General features: G+C 40.0%; 2 pseudogenes; both read right to left on the bottom strand.

Moving 5' to 3' along the window:
• Positions 1–2,960: 2,960 nt before the first annotated feature.
• LOC124519374 (translationally-controlled tumor protein-like) lies at positions 2,961–5,233 on the bottom strand (annotated as a pseudogene).
• Positions 5,234–12,930: 7,697 nt separating this feature from the next.
• On the bottom strand, positions 12,931–13,268 carry LOC124519144 (calmodulin-like; annotated as a pseudogene).
• Between the last annotated feature and the right edge of the window lie 4,293 nt (positions 13,269–17,561).

Here is a 17,561-nt window from a genome sequence, read left to right as displayed (position 1 = left end):
TTACAGGTGGAGATATCCAACAGACCATCTAGAGCCCCAAAGAGTAGCTGGATGAGACTGGAAAATTAAGACATTCAAAAGTAGCTATGTATATGAGGAAATTAGTAAAGCCACACAAGCCAAGGGAAGACACATACTCAGAAGAGACATGAGAAGATCTTGAGCTTTCATCTCCAGCTGATCTCAAGGCCTAGAAAAGAGCCAGATAACTACTGAAATAATGCTCTAGTACAAAACCAGTCTGCAAAGACTAGGATAGATGGATTCTTTCAAATGCCCAATTTTCTTTTTTTTTTATTAAAAAAATTTTTTTAACGTTTTTATTTATTTTTGAGACAGGGAGAGACAGAGCATGAACAGGGGAGGGTCAAAGAAAGGGAGACACAGAATCCGAAGCAGGCTCCAGGCTCTGAGCTGTCAGCACAGAGCCCGACGCGGGGCTCGAACCCACGGACCATGAGATCATGACCTGAGCCGAAGTCGGACGCTTAACCGACTGAGCCACCCAGGCGCCCCATCAAATGCCCAATTTTCAACATCAACAAAATTACTAGACATACAAAGAAATAGGAAAACATGACCCACTTAAACAAAAAGAAAATAAATTGGCAGAAACCACCCCTGAAAAGGCACAGGCATCAGACTTACTAGACAAAGACTTTTTAAAAGTTATCTTTTTTTTTTTTTTAATTTTTTTTTTCAACATTTATTTATTTATTTTTGGGACAGAGAGAGACAGAGCATGAACGGGGGAGCGGAAGAGAGAGAGGGAGACACAGAATCGGAAACAGGCTCCAGGCTCCGAGCCATCAGCCCAGAGCCTGACGCGGGGCTCGAACTCACGGACCGCGAGATCGTGACCTGGCTGAAGTCGGACGCTTAACCGACTGCGCCACCCAGGCGCCCCTAAAAGTTATCTTTAAGTACACTGAAAGGGACGCCTGGGTGGCTCAGTTGGTTAAGCATCTGACTCTTGATCTCAGCTCAGGTCATGATCTCACAGTTCATGAGATCAAGCCCTGCATCGGGCTCTGTGCTGTCGTTTATACAAAAATAAATAATAATATTTAATATTTAATAATTTATATTTAAATAATAAATATATTATGTATAAATATTTAGTGTGGAGCCTCCTTCAGATTCTCTCTCCCTCTATCTCTGCCCCTTAACCACTCTCTTTCTTTCAAAATAAATAAACATTTAAAAAGTACACTGAAAGAGCTAAATAGAAACACAAAGAACTAAAGGAAATCATAAATATTTTATGTGAACAAAATGAGAATATCAACAAAGAGGTAGAAATTATAAAAAGGAACCAAAAAATATCCTGAGCTAAAAAAATTACAATAACAATTTAAAAATAAATTAGAGGGGGCTCAATAGCAGATATGATCAGGCAGAGAAAGAATCAGTGAACTTGATGATAGGACATGAAATTATCCAATCTGAGGAGGAAAAATGAAGAAAAGTGAACAGAGATGAAGAAACATATGGGGCATCATCAAACAGATCAATATATGCTTTATGGATATTCCAGAAGGAGAAATGAGGAAGAAAGAGGCAGAGATTATTTGAAGAAATAATGACCAAGAACTTCACAAATTTGAGGAAATACATGGATCTACAAGTCCAAGAAACTCAAGGATTCCAAATAGGATTAAACCCAAGAGACTACAGCAAAACACATTAAAATCAAACTGTCAAAAGAAAAGACAAGGAATCTTGAAAGCAGCAAGAGAAAAATTATTCATCATGTGCAAGAGATGCTCAATAAAATTTGCAGCCAATTTCTTAGCAAGAACTTTGGAGGTCCAAAGGGAGTGGATTTATATATTTAAAGTGCTACAAGAAAAAGCTGTCAACTGAGAACTCTATATCCAGCAAAACTGAGGGCATAGGTAAGACATTCCCAGATGAAAAAAAGCTCTGTCTCTCTGTCTCTCAAAAATAAATAAACATTAAAAAAAAATAAAGTAATCCCAGGGTACCTGGGTGGCTCAGTCAGTTAAGCATCTGATTCTCATGAGTTTGAGCCCTGGGTTGGGATCCTTGCTGGCAGTTCAGAGCTTACTTGGGATTCTCTTTCTTTCTCTCTCTCTCTCTCTGCCCCTCCCCTGCTCACACTCTCTCTGTCTTTCAAAATAAATAAATAAAATTAAAAAACACTTAAAGTGATCTCTACACCCAATGTGGGGCTTGAGCTCAGGACTCCAACATCAAGAGTCACGTGCTCCAACAGCTAAGCTAGCCAGGCACCCCAAGGTACTTATTTTACATTTGAGTTTTTATGCATTTTATTTTATTTAAAATTTTTTTAAATGTTTATTTTTGAGAGGAGAGAGAGAGAATGGAGGACGGGCTGTGAGAGAGTGAGACACAGAGTCTGAAGCAGGCTCCAGGATCTGAGCTGTCAGCACAGAGTCTGATGTGGAGCTAAAACTCACAGACTGGGGATCATGACCTGAGCCAAAGTTGGACCCTTAACTGACTGAGCCACCCAGGCACACCTAAATGCATTTTATTTTTAGATAACCTACATGACATGTTTTTTTTTTCTTAAAAACAATGCCTCTGCTCCAAATAAATTGAAGTCAAAATTATTGAAGTGCTCAAGATGACATCAGTCCTATTCATCTAAGTCCTGGTTTGTGTGGATGAAAAGCAGAAGCCAGTTATGACAACAGGTGATATATCCAAAGTCATAGCCAGATTTGTTAACATTTTTCCATTTCTTTTTTTTTTTTAATTTTAATGTTTATTTATTTTTGAGACAGAGAGAGAGACAGAGCATGAGCAGGGCAGGAGCAGAGAGCGGGAGACACAGAATCCAAAGCAGACTCCAGGCTCTGAGCTGTCAGCACAGAGCCTGACATGGGGCTCAAACTCACAGACCAGAAGATCATGACCTGAGCTGAAGTCGGACGCTCAACCAACTGAGCCACTCAGGCGCCCCAACATTTTTCCATTTCTAAACCATCATTTAAAAAAATCAGGTATGAGGTCACACCATTCTCACAATAGTCCAACAGAGCAACCATGCCATCTAGATTCATGTTTTCACCAATAAAGAACTGGTAGTTTTTGAAATTAGCAAGGGTGTGCTTGATTTGTTTTGCAGTCCCTCTCATAAAAGTTGTTAGTCTTTCTGGCCTCTGTTCTTCAACTTTGCCATTGATTGACTTCATGTAATCTTTTATGTACTTCTTATATGCTTCTTTCGTGAATCTGGTTTCCTGCAAGTGATGGTTCATGACAACATCAACACCAGTGGTTAATGTCCTTTTGGTACCTTCACCTTTGGGGCCTTCATCAGAGGCATTTCCACCAATGAACCAGTCATCAGTGTTACCCTCTGTCCTACTGATCCCTCCACTTCCAGGCATAGCCTGTCCATGATCTGGATTTTGTAGTTGTTGGAGAATATCTCATCGTGGCTGATGAAGTCCTGGTAGATAATGATGTCTGCAGCTGGAGAGAGACAACAGTGGTGCTAGTTCAACAGGAGCAGAGAGCTCTGAGCCGGAGTGGCACTGGGGTTGGAGGAGCAGGAGGAAAAGCCCAAGACATTCATTTCAGATCTGACGCAAATAGGTTGAAAATGAAAGAATGGAAAAGAGATTTCACGTATGGTAACCAGAAGAAGAGAGCTAAGGTAGCTAAACTAATATGAGACAAAACAGACCTTATGTCAATAATTGTTGCAAGTGACAAAGAAGGGCATTATATTGATGATAACTTCGCAAGAAGATACCATAATTATAAACATACATGTACAAAATACCAGAAATCCAAAGTATATGAAACAAACATTGAAAGAATTAAAGGGAGAAATAAACAGCTCTACAATAGTTGGACATATCAGTGACCACTTGCAATAATAGATAGAACAATCAGACAAAAGATCAGTAATAAAATAGAAGACTTGAACACTATAAACCAATTAAACCTAACAGACATGCATAGAACAGTTGAACCAACAAAAGCAGAATACACATTTTTCTCAAGTGCCCATGGAATGTTCTCCAGGATAGACTATATGTTAAGCCAGAAAACAAGTCTAAATTATTTTATTTTATTTTATTTTATTTTATTTTATTTTATTTTATTTTATTTTATTTTAAAATATTTCTTTATTTCTGAGAGAGAGAGAGGAAGAGAGAGGAAGACCCAGAATCCGAAGCAGGGTCCAGGCTCTGAGCTGTCAGCACAGAGCCTGATGTGGGGCTTGAACCCACAAACCGCAAGATCATCACCTTAGCTGAAGTGAGATGCTACCTAGCTTCCCCAGTTACTTTAAAGAGTTTGCAATCATACATAATTTCTTTTCTGATTTCAATGGAATGATACTAGAAATCATTAACAGAAGGAAGATGTGAAAATTCACAAATATGTTGAAATTAACCACACAGGGGCGCCTGGGTGGCGCAGTCGGTTAAGCGTCCGACTTCAGCCAGGTCACGATCTCGCGGTCGGTGAGTTCGAGCCCCGCGTCGGGCTCTGGGCTGATGGCTCAGAGCCTGGAGCCTGTTTCCGATTCTGTGTCTCCCTCTCTCTCTGCCCCTCCCCCGTTCATGCTCTGTCTCTCTCTGTCCCAAAAATAAATAAACGTTGAAAAAAAAAATTTTTTTTTTTAAAAAAAGAAATTAACCACACATTCTTTTTTTTAATGTTTATTTATTTATTTTTTTTGAGAGAGAGACAGAGTGTGAATGGGGGAGGGGCAGAGAGAGAGGGAGACACAGAATCCAAAGCAGGCTCCAGACTCTGAGCTGTCAGCACAGAGCCCAGTGCAGGACTGGGAGATCATGAGCTGAGCCGAAGTTGGATGCTTAACCAACTGAGCCACCCAGGCACCCCAAAATTATCCCTGTTTGCTGATAACATGATTTTATATGTAGAAAAGTCTAAAGAGCCCCCCCCCCACAGACACACACACACAAACGCTATAACTAATAAATTCAGCAAAATCCCAGGATACAAAAATCAACATTGAAAAATCAGTCACATTTTTCATCAGCAATGGTAACATTCTAAAAAGGAAATTGAGAACATTCTATTTACAATAGCCTCAAAAAGAATAAAATACTTAGGAACAAATCCGATCAAGAAGTCAAAAGAATTGTACACTGAAAACTACAAAACATTGCTGAAAATTAAGGAAGGTGTAAATAAATAGAAAAATTAAGATTTCCACACTACCCAAAGTGATCTCCAGATTTGATGCAATCCCCATCACAACATAATAATTTTTATTTCAGATGTAGAAAAATCCCATCCTAAAATTCATATGGAATATGAAGGGATCTTGAATAGCCAAAACAATCTTGAAAAAAAAAATATTTGGAGGCCCACTCCCTTATTTCAAAACAAACTACAAAGCTAAAGTAATCAGAATAGTATGGTGGTATGCCTGGGTGGCTCAGTGGGTTAAGCATCAGACTCTTGGTTTTGGCTCAGGTCATGATCTCATGGTTCATGGGTTTGTGCCCCACATCTGGCTTTGCACTCAGGATTCTCTCTCTCCTTCTCTCTGTGCCCTTCCCCCCACTCACATGCACTGTCTTGTTCTCTGTCTCAAAATAAATAAGCAAAACTTCAAAAAAAAAAAAACTGTGGGGGCCCTTGGTTGGCTCAGTCGGGTAAGTGTCCCACTACAGCTCAGGTCACAATCTCAGAGTTCATGAGTTCAAGCCACGTGTTGGGCTCTGTGCTGACAGTGTAGAGCCGGAGTCTGCTTCGGATTCTGTGTCTCCCTCTCTTTCTTCCCCTCCCCCGCTCACACTCTGTCTCTCGTCCTCTCAAAAATAAATAAACATTAAAAAAATTTTTTTAACAACTGTGGTACTAGAATAAGGCCGACATATAGATCAATGGAAAAGAATGGAGAGCCCAGAAATAAGCCCTTGCATATATATTTAACAGATGGTGCTAAGTAAACAGGATATTCACATGCAAAAGAATGAAGTTGACCCCTTACCTTACATTACATACAAAAATTAAAGTAAATCAAACACCTCAACATGAGACCTGACTTTATAAAACTCTTAGAAGCAAACATAGGAGAAAAGTTGGATTTGGCAATGATTTCTTGGATATGACCCTAAAAGCACAAGCAACAGAAGAAAAAATAGATAAACTGAACTTCATCAAAATTGAAAAATTTTGTACTTCAAAGGACACTCTCAAGAGAATGAAAAAGCAACCTATGGTACTGGGAGAAAATATTTGCAAATCATGTATCTGATGAGTTGATGAAACTCATCAACAACAACAACAAAATTTAAAAACAGACAAAGGACTTGAATTTACATTTCTTCATTCTGAACTTTTCTTGACATGTTGATTTCTAGCCCCCTGTGGTACTCCAGCAGCGAGGATAAACAAGAAGGGGTCTGTGCTGCTTACCAATTTATTGCCTCTTGGCTCCAAATTCACTCTTCACTGCTTGCTTGTGCAAAAACAGAGCTGGGCCATTTAAATTTTTTTTTTTCAACGGTTTTTATTTATTTTTTTGGGACAGAGAGAGACAGAGCATGAACGGGGGAGGGGCAGAGAGAGAAGGAGACACAGAATCGGAAACAGGCTCCAGGCTCCGAGCCATCAGCCCAGAGCCCGACGCGGGGCTCGAACTCACGGACCGCGAGATCGTGACCTGGCTGAAGTCGGACGCTTAACCGACTGCGCCACCCAGGCGCCCCTGGAGCTGGGCCATTTAAAAGTAATTTTTCCAGGGCGCCTGGGTGGCTTAGTTAGTTAGACATCCAATTTTTGATCTTGGCTCAAATCATGATCTCATGGTTCATGGGATCGAGCCCTGCGTTGGGCTCTGCACTGCACAAGAGCCTGCTTGGGATTCTCTCTCTACCTCTCTCCCTGCCCTTCCCCCACCTACACACTCTCTCTCTCTCTCTCTCTCTCTCTCTCTCTCTCAAAATAAATAACTAAACTTCTAAAAAATGTTTACTTATTTTTCAGAGAGAGAAAGATACGGAGTGTGAGTGGGGGAGGGGCAGAGAGAGAGGGAGACACAGAATCTGAAGCAGGCTCCAGGCTCTGAGCTGTCAACACAGAGCCCAACGCGGGGCTCAAACTCACGAACCTCAAGATCATGACCTGAGCCGGAGTCGGACGCTTCATCGACTGAACCACCCAGGCATCCCAATAAACTTTTTTAAAAAGTAATTTTTCCTTTGTCAGATGACACAATGTTAAGCTTTGTCAGCTGTGGGCTCTGGCGAGCGATTGCATGAGCAAGGGGTTTTCCTTCTTATTCTGGTGTATTTCAGTGGTTCCAGAAGTATGTGTGGATTCCTCAGTGCCCAGCTCCTGCAACACAGAAGGCTTTTCCAGCGCCACGACTCTGCAGCTCATGTAGTTCTTCCAGGGCCTGGCTTCTGTAGTAATAGTGGTAAGCAGCACCCAGCAGCTTTCCCCTGCAACACCCTTTAGTTGGCGTGCCTCCAGTGAGACACCTTTCTATGAAATGGCTTTCTTTGGGACCTCAGAAGGTAGGTTTCCAGCAAATTCTGGAGGGCAGATTTCCAGCAACTACCATTGGCACAGCACCAAGCAACTGTGCCATCCAATTTCCACAGCCACGTCCTCTCCAACTGGGTCTGGTTCTCAGGCCTAGTGCTCTACCCCAGCCTGAGAGGTGGTCGATGAACCTTATATCTGCTGATCCTATATTGTTTAGAGTTGTCTTTACTGAAATTTCTTGTGTAATGTGTAATTCTACACATTAAACTTAAGCTGTTAAAATTACTGTATGGCTTCCATCTCCTAATTTGACCCTGACTGACACAGGGTCCCTGCCCAACATAACAAGGAAATAGGACGAACAACCTGTCACCATTAAACAATACGCTGTGCTAAACTAGCAGTGGGACAGAGTGCTGGGGCAGCAGGTAGAAAGGTGCCTGGAAGGTCCCTGAGGGCTAATGAGAGAATTAAGCTGAAAGGATGACTAGATCAGGGCACTCCACGTTCATCATTGACACCTCCTCCTAATCTCATAATCAATCTCTGAGGTATGTCACTTCTGTCTCCCAAGTCTGGTCCATGCTTTCCACCCCAGTGTTGTTCCTCAGGCCAGGCCACCATCATCTCTGGCTGGTTTATTATGATGACCCTGTAATTGTCCTCTTTACCTCCAGGCTTGCTACGTCAGCCTGTCCTCCACACTGAAGCCAGAGTGATTCTTCTAAAAGGCAAATTTGAGTCCAAACGGTCTTTGACTAAAAACTGTTGGTGGCTGCCCATTGCCCTTAGGACAAAATCTGAACTCCTTTGTTTGGCCACAAAGCTTGGGAAGATCTGGACTTTGCTCACCTTCCCAGTTTTATCTTATGCCACCCTTCTCACATCCTTAGTCTCAAATCACATGGAATGTCAGTTTCCTTAGGGACCTTTACAAGTGCTGCTGCTTCTTCTAGGAAGCCCTCTCCCTACACCCTCCCTTACCCTTTCGCCCTCATCCTTGCTTCTTCAGCTCCCCTTCAGCTGCAGCTAATATCTACTCCTCTGAAAAGTCTTCCCAAACCTGCTCTCCCTGATCTGGCAAGGTGCTCTTTGTGTACGTTTCAGTCACACCCTGTACTGCTCTCATATCCCTTATCACAGGCTGGTAATTATCTAATGTATATGTCTCTCACGACCCTGTAAACTCCATGAGGTCAGAAGCTCTTGTTCACGTTTGTTTCCTCAGCACCTATTTTAGTGCCTGCTGCATTAGGTGTTTGATAAATGCTGGGGAACAAAAGAATGCACATGCAAAGGTGACCAGGGAGGGCATGCATAAAAGTATGTCATGTAAGCAGAGTGTAGGGACGTAGGTGGGAGTGGCTGGACTCGAAGGGCAAGCTGTGGGAAGCCAGGTTGGGAAAGGCCCTTTTGTTCACACACAGTTTATACTGTACGGTGAGGATCAAATATCCCACATTGGCTATAGGTGACTGAACTGGACTTCCAGTTCATGCATTTGATTTGACCAGGACAGTTTTAAGAACTTGCAAATATGAATGCCTTTCAGTTTGTCACAATTCACACCAGCCCCCATGTTAACAGGCCTCCTTCCCTCATGCAAACTGGCTGTCTGCCCCACTGAGATCCGTGTTTGCTACCCCTGCAGATGGGTGGGAGGTAGCCTAGGGAGGGGAAGGATTTAAAGGAGGATTTCAGATATGAGTCCTAGAAATATAGACAGATCCACCCTCAGTAGGGAGTGTGCTTTTGAGAGTTCCTTGGGAGAAGTGAATTTATTTCATCTGAGGGGCCCTGGGAGCAAAGACAGACCCAGAAAATCAGAGGAATTGCCCACATTCTGAAGAGCTTATACCTTTAAACTGCTAAATTGGCCAGTGCCAGGCTGGGTCCACTCTTCTCCTGTTTACTTTCTGAAACAAAAACTGCCCTGATGGAATCTGAAGTCAGAGCTGCAGTAGATCAACATTGACTCAGCAACCTGCCATGCTGCAAGGCCTTATGCCAGGAGCTGTGAAGGATACAAAACATAAGGGAGAGCTGGAATCTAGCATCTCCTGGGGGAAATGACAGCCACAGACTCACACTATGACCTGTAGAGACAGTGGGCTGGTGCTTTGGCAGTGCTCTACCTTGATGAGGTCTCCACAGTACAGAATGTGGCCAACGATATTATAGGTCAAGGAACTCTAGTCTTTCATGTTCCCAACATAGGTAGGGTCTTAGGGAGAAATTCTTTCTAAAAGAACTCCTTGGTTTTTAAGCCAGATGGTCCATTTATTAATTTATAAATGGGACATTACCCTGGTAGTAGCCTCAAAACTCAGTTCCACTCTCCAAGGACTCCTGTCCCAATGTAAAGGTTCTTAGAAAACTAAGCTGCTGATCAGAAAGAAGCCATGAACAAGCTTCATGATCGATCTCTATCCCAAAAAAGAACACACCTCTTTAATGACCAGGAGACAGTCTCCATCAATCAAGGCCGGACAGATTGGGATGAGTTTTTAACAATTTAATTCTCCTTTTACAAAACTTCACCTAAGCTCAAGATTCTCTTAAGCACAAGCACCATCCTGTGCTTTCATGGCCTTTCCTGCATTTGTGGTTCTTGCCAAGTGAAAGCTGAGTGTTATCCTATCCTATCAAGCTGGATGAACCAAAGTTTCCCAATAGCTGACTAGAGGAAAATGATGGACAAACGTGTGCCATTCAGCATTCATAGCCCAGCATGCTGACCTCAACACCTGCGCCCCAGATGCCACCTTTCACTGCAAGTAGTTCTGGTGTGAGGGCTTTGCTTTGTAAATGCCACTGGCAACAGTTCATAACAGCAGATGAAGTAGTAAATACCTCATGAATAAACTCTCTGTTCCCAATGCCAACATTAATTGGATTAATAATTTTCACGAAGATTTCAATATGTCACAACCCTAATCATATCTGGAAGTGAATAGGACAATTTCATGAAGATAAAAAAAGTTGATCCTTTCAAATTGGGCTTTCGAGAATTGTCTCTGCACAGTGTCGATCAAGTATGAGTTCTGATAATCACGAACAAACAAAACCTCACTTGAATTTCCTTTTCTTTAAAGATTTTTTGTTTTTAAGTAACCCTACACCCAACGTGAGGCTTGAACCCACAATCCCAAGATCAAGAGCCACATGCTCCACTGACTGAACCAGCCAGGCACCCTTAATAATTGCCTGTTCTGTGGTAGTTTGGGGGCTAGTTATAATTTAAACAATTAGTAGACTTTAGTTTTAGAAGTGTTTTAGGTTTATGGAAAATTGATGGAAAAGTACAGAAAGTTTCTGTATACCACTTCTCCCACTGTTTCCCCTACATTTGCGCCTTGTATTAGTGTCACACATTTGTTTCAACTGATGAACCAATATTGATACATTTTTATTAATTAAAGTCCAGTAGTTCATATTAGGGGTCACTCTTTGTGTAAGTACAGTCTATGCATTTTCACAAATGTATAATGACATGTGCCCATCATTACTGTATCATAGAGCATAGTTTCATTGCCCTAAAAGTCCCCCCTATTCCACGATTTGTCCTTCTCTTCCCCTAACCTCTGGCAAAACTACAAAACTGTTAGAAGATAATATAGATGAAAAATCTAGGTAACCTTGGGCTTGGCATTGACTTTTTAGATACAACACCAAAAGCATGATCCATGAAAGAAAGAATTGATGTTGGACTTCATTAAAATTAAAAGCTCCTGCTCTGTGAAAGACACTGTGGAGAAAATGAAAAAATATGTCACAGACTGGGAGAAAATCTTTGCAAAACTTGATATTTGCTAAAGGACAGGTGTCCAAAATATATAAAGAAATTTTATTTATTAAAAAAAATTTAATGTTTATTTATTTTTGAGAGTGAGATAGAGCGTGAGCGGGGGAGGGACAGAAAGAGAGGGAGACACAGAATCGGAAGCAGACTCCAGGCTTGGAGCTGTCAGCACAGAGCCCGACGCTGGGCTTGAACCCATGAACCGTGAGATCAGGACCTGAGCCAAAGTTGGATGCTCAACTGACTGAGCCTCCTCAGTTAAAAGAACCTTTTAAATTCAGCAGTAAGAAAACTAACAGCCTGCTTAAAAATGGCAAAAGATCTGAACAGACACCTCACCAAAGAAGCTACACAGATGGCAAATATGCATGTGAAAATATGCTCAACATCATATATTATTAGAGAATTGCAAGTGAAAACAATGACACACGACTGCACACCTATTAGAACGGCTAAATTTCCAAAACACTGACAATACCAAGCATTGGTGAGGATGTGGAGTAACAGGAACTCTCAGTCATTGCTGGTGAGAATACAAAATGGTACATTTTGGAAGACAGTACGGCAGTTTCTTACAAAACTAATTGTGATTTTTTTTTAAGTTGGAAATCAAATATATAACTTGTTTGTCAATAGTGCCATAACTAGATTTTCTTTAAGAATTAAAGAAAGCTTAAAAAGCAAGTAACGATGGTGCGCGTGGGTGGCTTAATCCTTGAATGTCTGACTTTGGCTCAGGTCACGATCTCCGGGTTTGTGAATTCCAGCCCCACATGGAGCTGTGTTGACGGCTCAGAGCCTGGAGCCTGCTTGGAATTCTGTGTCTCCCTCTCTGCCCCTCCCCCCACTCACATTCCATGTCTTTCTCTCAAAAATAAATAAACATTAAAAAAAATTTTTTTAAAGAAAATCCAGCTGTCTTTTACCAAGCCAGACATTAAAGAGATATGCAAAAATGTAAAATGAGACCACTTTTCTCACTATTTTTTTGGTTTTAGAAGAGGAAGTATTTTAAAAATATTTATGTCAACATGTAAGAGTTTATTATTATTTTGTAATAAACAAATAAATGTTTTAAAATTCTGTGTTAAGTTCTAATATGGCAAATTTTAATAGATATAATTAATATAAATAGAAAGCCTTAAAAATCTTCAATAAAATTTGAAAACATAAAGGGATGCTGAACCCAAAAAGTTTGACAACCATTAATTTAGTAAGCCACATGCTACTTGATGCACTTTCTATTTTTTTTTTTAAGTTTGTTTATTTAGTTTGAGAGGGAGAGAAAGAGTGTGAGTGAGCCTGGGAGCAGGGCAGAGAGAGAGGGAGGGGGAGAGAGAGAGACAGAGAGAGAATCCCAAGCAGGCTCTGAGTTGACATCAATGTGGGGCTGTAACTCTTGAACCGTGAGATCATGACCTAAGCCAAAACCAAGAGTTGGCTGCTTAACCGACTGAGCCACCCAGGCGTCCCTGATGCACTTTCTAAAATAAGGTATAGGACAATGATAGTAAAATAAGGAAGAAAAACACAGAGGACTAAATCTAATGACTACGGATTTATATTCTTTCGATAGTATGAAGAAGCTTTTACAAAGAAAAAAGCAAACAATTTTGTACAGAAACTTCAACGCATTTTGTACAATATTCTCACTTTGCTGACATCATTTATGCAAATTCTTCATAGTTTACTTGACTATCAATATTAATATCTGCTTCCCTGATCATTTCATCAACCTCCTCATCTGTTAACTTTTCTCCAAGGTGTTTTATCATGTGACATAATTCTATCACACTAACATAGCCATTGTCATTCCTATTAAACACAAGAATGCTTCTCTAACTTCTTTACTCTCTGTCCCTGTCTTTCATTTTTCTTGCCATCATTGTCAGAAAGTCCAGGAACTCAGTTGTACTATTTTCATTATCATTTGCTTCATTCATTTATCCTGAAACTTTGCTATGGAGTTTTGCCCAAGAGTCCTCATTACAGTTTCCAAACTTTTAATGTCCACCACTGTCCTTGTCAAATGGTGGAAAGCTGCTTTGAATTCTGCATTTGAATTCTGCAATCTGTTTTCCCTTCAGTTGCCAGCATTACTTGTCCTCAAGCGACAATCACACAAACGTTCAGCTTATTAGCTCCACTCACTGTCTGTAATACTCCTTCTTAATATTTATATTTATATATTTTTAAGGTAAAATTGATGTACAATAACATGCAAAAAAGCTTTTGTGTGCATTCATTGGGTTTTGATAGCTACTGTGGTGTATTTGATTGCACACCAGTGAAAAAGAAAAAGTCATTTCTGACAGTCAGGAGCTAACTTTGCACTATTAGGCTTTGGTATTCTTTGGCTTTCTATTGCTGAGTCTGCTGTATGAAAATATACCATGCTTGGTTCATCCATTCACCTGTTGAAGGACATTGGGTTGTTTCTGATCTTTGGCTATTAAGAATAAAGATGGTATGAATAAAAAGACTTGTATAAGTCTTTTTGTGGACATATATTTTCATTTCTCTTCTGGAAAGTACCTAGGAGTGAAATTGTTGGGTCATATGGTAGATGATATTTAACTTTATGAGAAACTGCCACATTTTCCGAAGTGTTTCACAATTTTACATTTTCCATCAATGTATGATTGTTTCAGTTTCTCCACTTCCTCGCCAACAATTGTTTCAATTGCTAGACTTCCTTGTCATTGTTTTTCATGTTAGCCATTCTGGTGGGTAGGAAATGGTATCTCGTGGGTTTAATTTGAATTTCCTTTTTAGAAAACATTACCCATCATATTAAATTAATGCTATGCATTTGAATCTTACTTATCTGGTATAGCTATATTTAATTTTATTATTATTATTTAAAGTATTTATTTATTTTGAGAGAGAGCACGTGAGTGGGGGGGGGGGGCAGAGAGAGAGGGAGAGAGAATCCCAAGCAGGCTCCCTGCTGTCATCACAGAACCTGACATGGGGCCCAATCTCACAAACTGAGCTGAAATCAAGAGTCAGATGCTTAACCAACTGAGCCACCCAGGTGCCCCATATAATTATATTTAATTTAAAAATCTCCTTTGGTTTTACACCTGTATAAGCAGCTATAAGAATAAGTCATTAACTTTTTAAAATTTTTAATTATTATTTTGAGAGAGAGGGAGTCGCAGAGAGACAGAGAGAATCCTAAGCAGGCTCCATGGTGTGTGCACACAGCCTAACACCAGCCTTCAATCCACGAACCATGAGATATGACTTGAGCCAAAATCAAAGAGTTCAACGCTTAACCAACTGAGCCCCCCCCCAGGCACCCTAAGAATATGGCATTTATAAGGAAATAACTGCTCCAGAGTTTCATGTCTTCTCTGAGTCGTTGGCAGAACAGAGCGACGTGTTGAGCAGTTCTAACATCTTTTCATTGATCATTTCTCTCTTCTCATCCCCAGGACTTGAAGCCAGGGAGAAGTTCTCTGGGTTTTATCTGAACTTAGTGCCTGTGACTGTTGTGGCATGGATGGATGTGGACAAGAGTGTGTGAGTGCACAGGTGTTAAGGAACTGTGTGCTGCTCATGTTCTGATTTTTGGCAACTTGACTCCGTACTTTGGGTCAGTCTATACAGTTACTTATGTCATTGTGATGACTTCACTTCTACCTGTGACATTTTTATCAAATGTGTGAATAAATACATAAATATTGGTACAAAAAAAGAATAAGGCATTTTATACCTAGTTTTCTATTTGTATATATTTAAGTAACATCATATTAAAAATAAAATAGGTCAAATTTTTCCTTCACAAGATGTCAGTGCATTTCTCAAGTTTGAACCACTAACGTAGCCCACACATCTCTGCTATTCTAGTCTCTGTTCAATTTTCAGTAAGTTAATTCAGCTATAGCTTTTTTTTCACCTACATTACAACTTGTTTTTAGTAACCTTATTTGGATTCACGTGTTTCTTAAGCCTCAATTAAGATTTTGAAAAGTGTACTAGGTTTTTTTTCATAGATATCTTTCATTGTGTCAATGTTTACTGGTGTAATTCTTAGAAAGTAACTTTATCCTTCATATTATGAGTGTCACATTTGAATGTGTGACAAACTCAATATAGCTCTAAACGTTTCTTTACTAGCTCCTGAACATTTTGATAGTATTAATTTTGGGAGATATATATGGTTTTTAAAATATGGACTCGAGGCTTGATGAATAATAGGCTGAAATTTTTAAATTTTGTTTTTAAATTATAGTGTATATATAATAATATTACCAAGAGTTTGGAACACATGAGAAAAATATAAAGAATCACCCTTACTCTGGTATTCTAACACATCCATAACCATTTTGTATATTTATTTTCAGTGTTTTAAAAAAAATTTTTTTTTTCAACGTTTATTTATTTTTGGGACAGAGAGAGACAGAGCATGAACGGGCGAGGGGCAGAGAGAGAGGGAGACACAGAATCGGAAACAGGCTCCAGGCTCTGAGCCGTCAGCCCAGAGCCCGACGCGGGGCTCGAACTCACGGACCGCGAGATCGTGACCTGGCTGAAGTCGGACGCTTAACCGACTGCGCCACCCAGGCGCCCCTATTTTCAGTGTTTTAATATTATATGTTTTTACATAGTTATACTGTAGGACACTTGTTGCTCCATAGGCTTGACAATGATGATTTGTTTTAAATGTTTATTTTATTTTATTTTGAGGGGGAAAGGGGCTGAGAGAGAGAGGGAGAGAGAGAATCTCAAGCAGGCTCCATGCTCAGCACAGAGCCCAAGGTGGGGCTTGATCATGACCTGAGCTGAAATCAAGAGTCAGATACCCAACCAACTGAGCCGTCTGAGTGCCCCAACAGTGATAATTTTTAAAAATAATTTATTATTATTATTTTTAATTTACATCCAAGTTAGTTAGCATATAGTGCAACAATGATTTCAGGAGTAGATTCCCGAATGCCCCTTACCCATTTAGCCCACCCCCCCCCACAACCCCTCCAGTAATCCTCAGTTTGTTCTCCATATTTATGAGTCTCTTCTGTTTTGTCCCCCTCCTTGTTTTTATATTATTTTTGTTTCCCTTCCCTTATGTTCATCTGTTTTGTATCTTAAAGTCCTCATATGAGTGAAGTCATATGATATTTGTCTTTCTCTGATGGACTAATTTTCGCTTAGCATAATACTCTCTAGTTCCATCCACGTAGTTGCAAGTGGCAAGATTTCATTCTTTTTGATTGCCGAGTAATACTCCACTGTGTGTGCGTGCGTGTGTGTGTGTGTGTGTGTGTGTGTGTATAAAGAAGATGTGATATATATATATATATATATATATATATATATATATCCACCAATGGACATTTTTGGGCTCTTTCCATACTTTGGCTATTGTCAATAGTGCTGCTATAAACATTGGGGTGCATGTGCCCGTTCGAAACAGCATACCTGTATCCCTTGGATAAATATCTAGTAGTGCCATTGCTGGGTCGTAGGGTAGTTGTATTTTTAATTTTTTGAGGGACCTCCATACTGTTTTCCAGAATGGCTGCACCAGTCTGTATTCCCAACAACAATGCAAAAGAGATCCTCTTTCTCCACATCCTCACCAACATATGTTGTTGCCTGAGTTGTTAATTTTAGCTATTCTGACAGGTGTGAGGTGGTATCTCATTGTGGTTTTGATTTATATTTCCCTGATGATGAGTGATGTGGAGCATTTTTTCATGTGTTGGTTGGCCATCTAGATGTCTTCTTTGGAGAAGTGTCTATTCATGTCTTTTGCCCATTTCTACACTGGATTATTTGTTTTTTGGGTGTTGAGTTTGATCATTTCTTTGTGGATTTTGGACAGTAACCCTTTATCTAATATGTTGTTTGCAAACAGCTTCTCCCATTCCATCAGTTGCCTTTTAGTTTTGCAATGATAATTTTTAATGACACAATTTGTATAGTGAGTACCATTGTCATAATAATAGTAATAGTAATAATAATAATAATAGCTGCAGCTAACAGGTACTGAGCTCTTACTAGATCCCTGTAAATAGCATAGATTGTTTAATTCCCCACAACAACTGTCCTTTATTTTATTTAACCACTCTATCTCAAATTGCTTCCAAATTTTCACTGTCTTTGTGCATATGACCTTTCGTTAGGTTGAATTATCTCTGAAGTGAGATACATCCAGAAGTGAGTGAACCATAAAACATGAACATTCTTGTTGCCCTTGATACAAATTGCCAATATTTACCCCTAAGGACTTACATAAAATTTAAATGTCACAAAAAACACAAGAAAGTGT

This window comes from Lynx rufus, unplaced genomic scaffold (assembly GCF_022079265.1).
Source record: "Lynx rufus isolate CCGP_SWC_20201006 ecotype Redwood Valley unplaced genomic scaffold, mLynRuf1.p SCAF_27, whole genome shotgun sequence".
NCBI classification, from domain to species: Eukaryota; Metazoa; Chordata; class Mammalia; order Carnivora; family Felidae; genus Lynx; species Lynx rufus.
The sequence above is the reverse complement of the archived record's forward strand: the minus strand, read 5'-3'. Positions and strand labels throughout refer to the sequence as shown.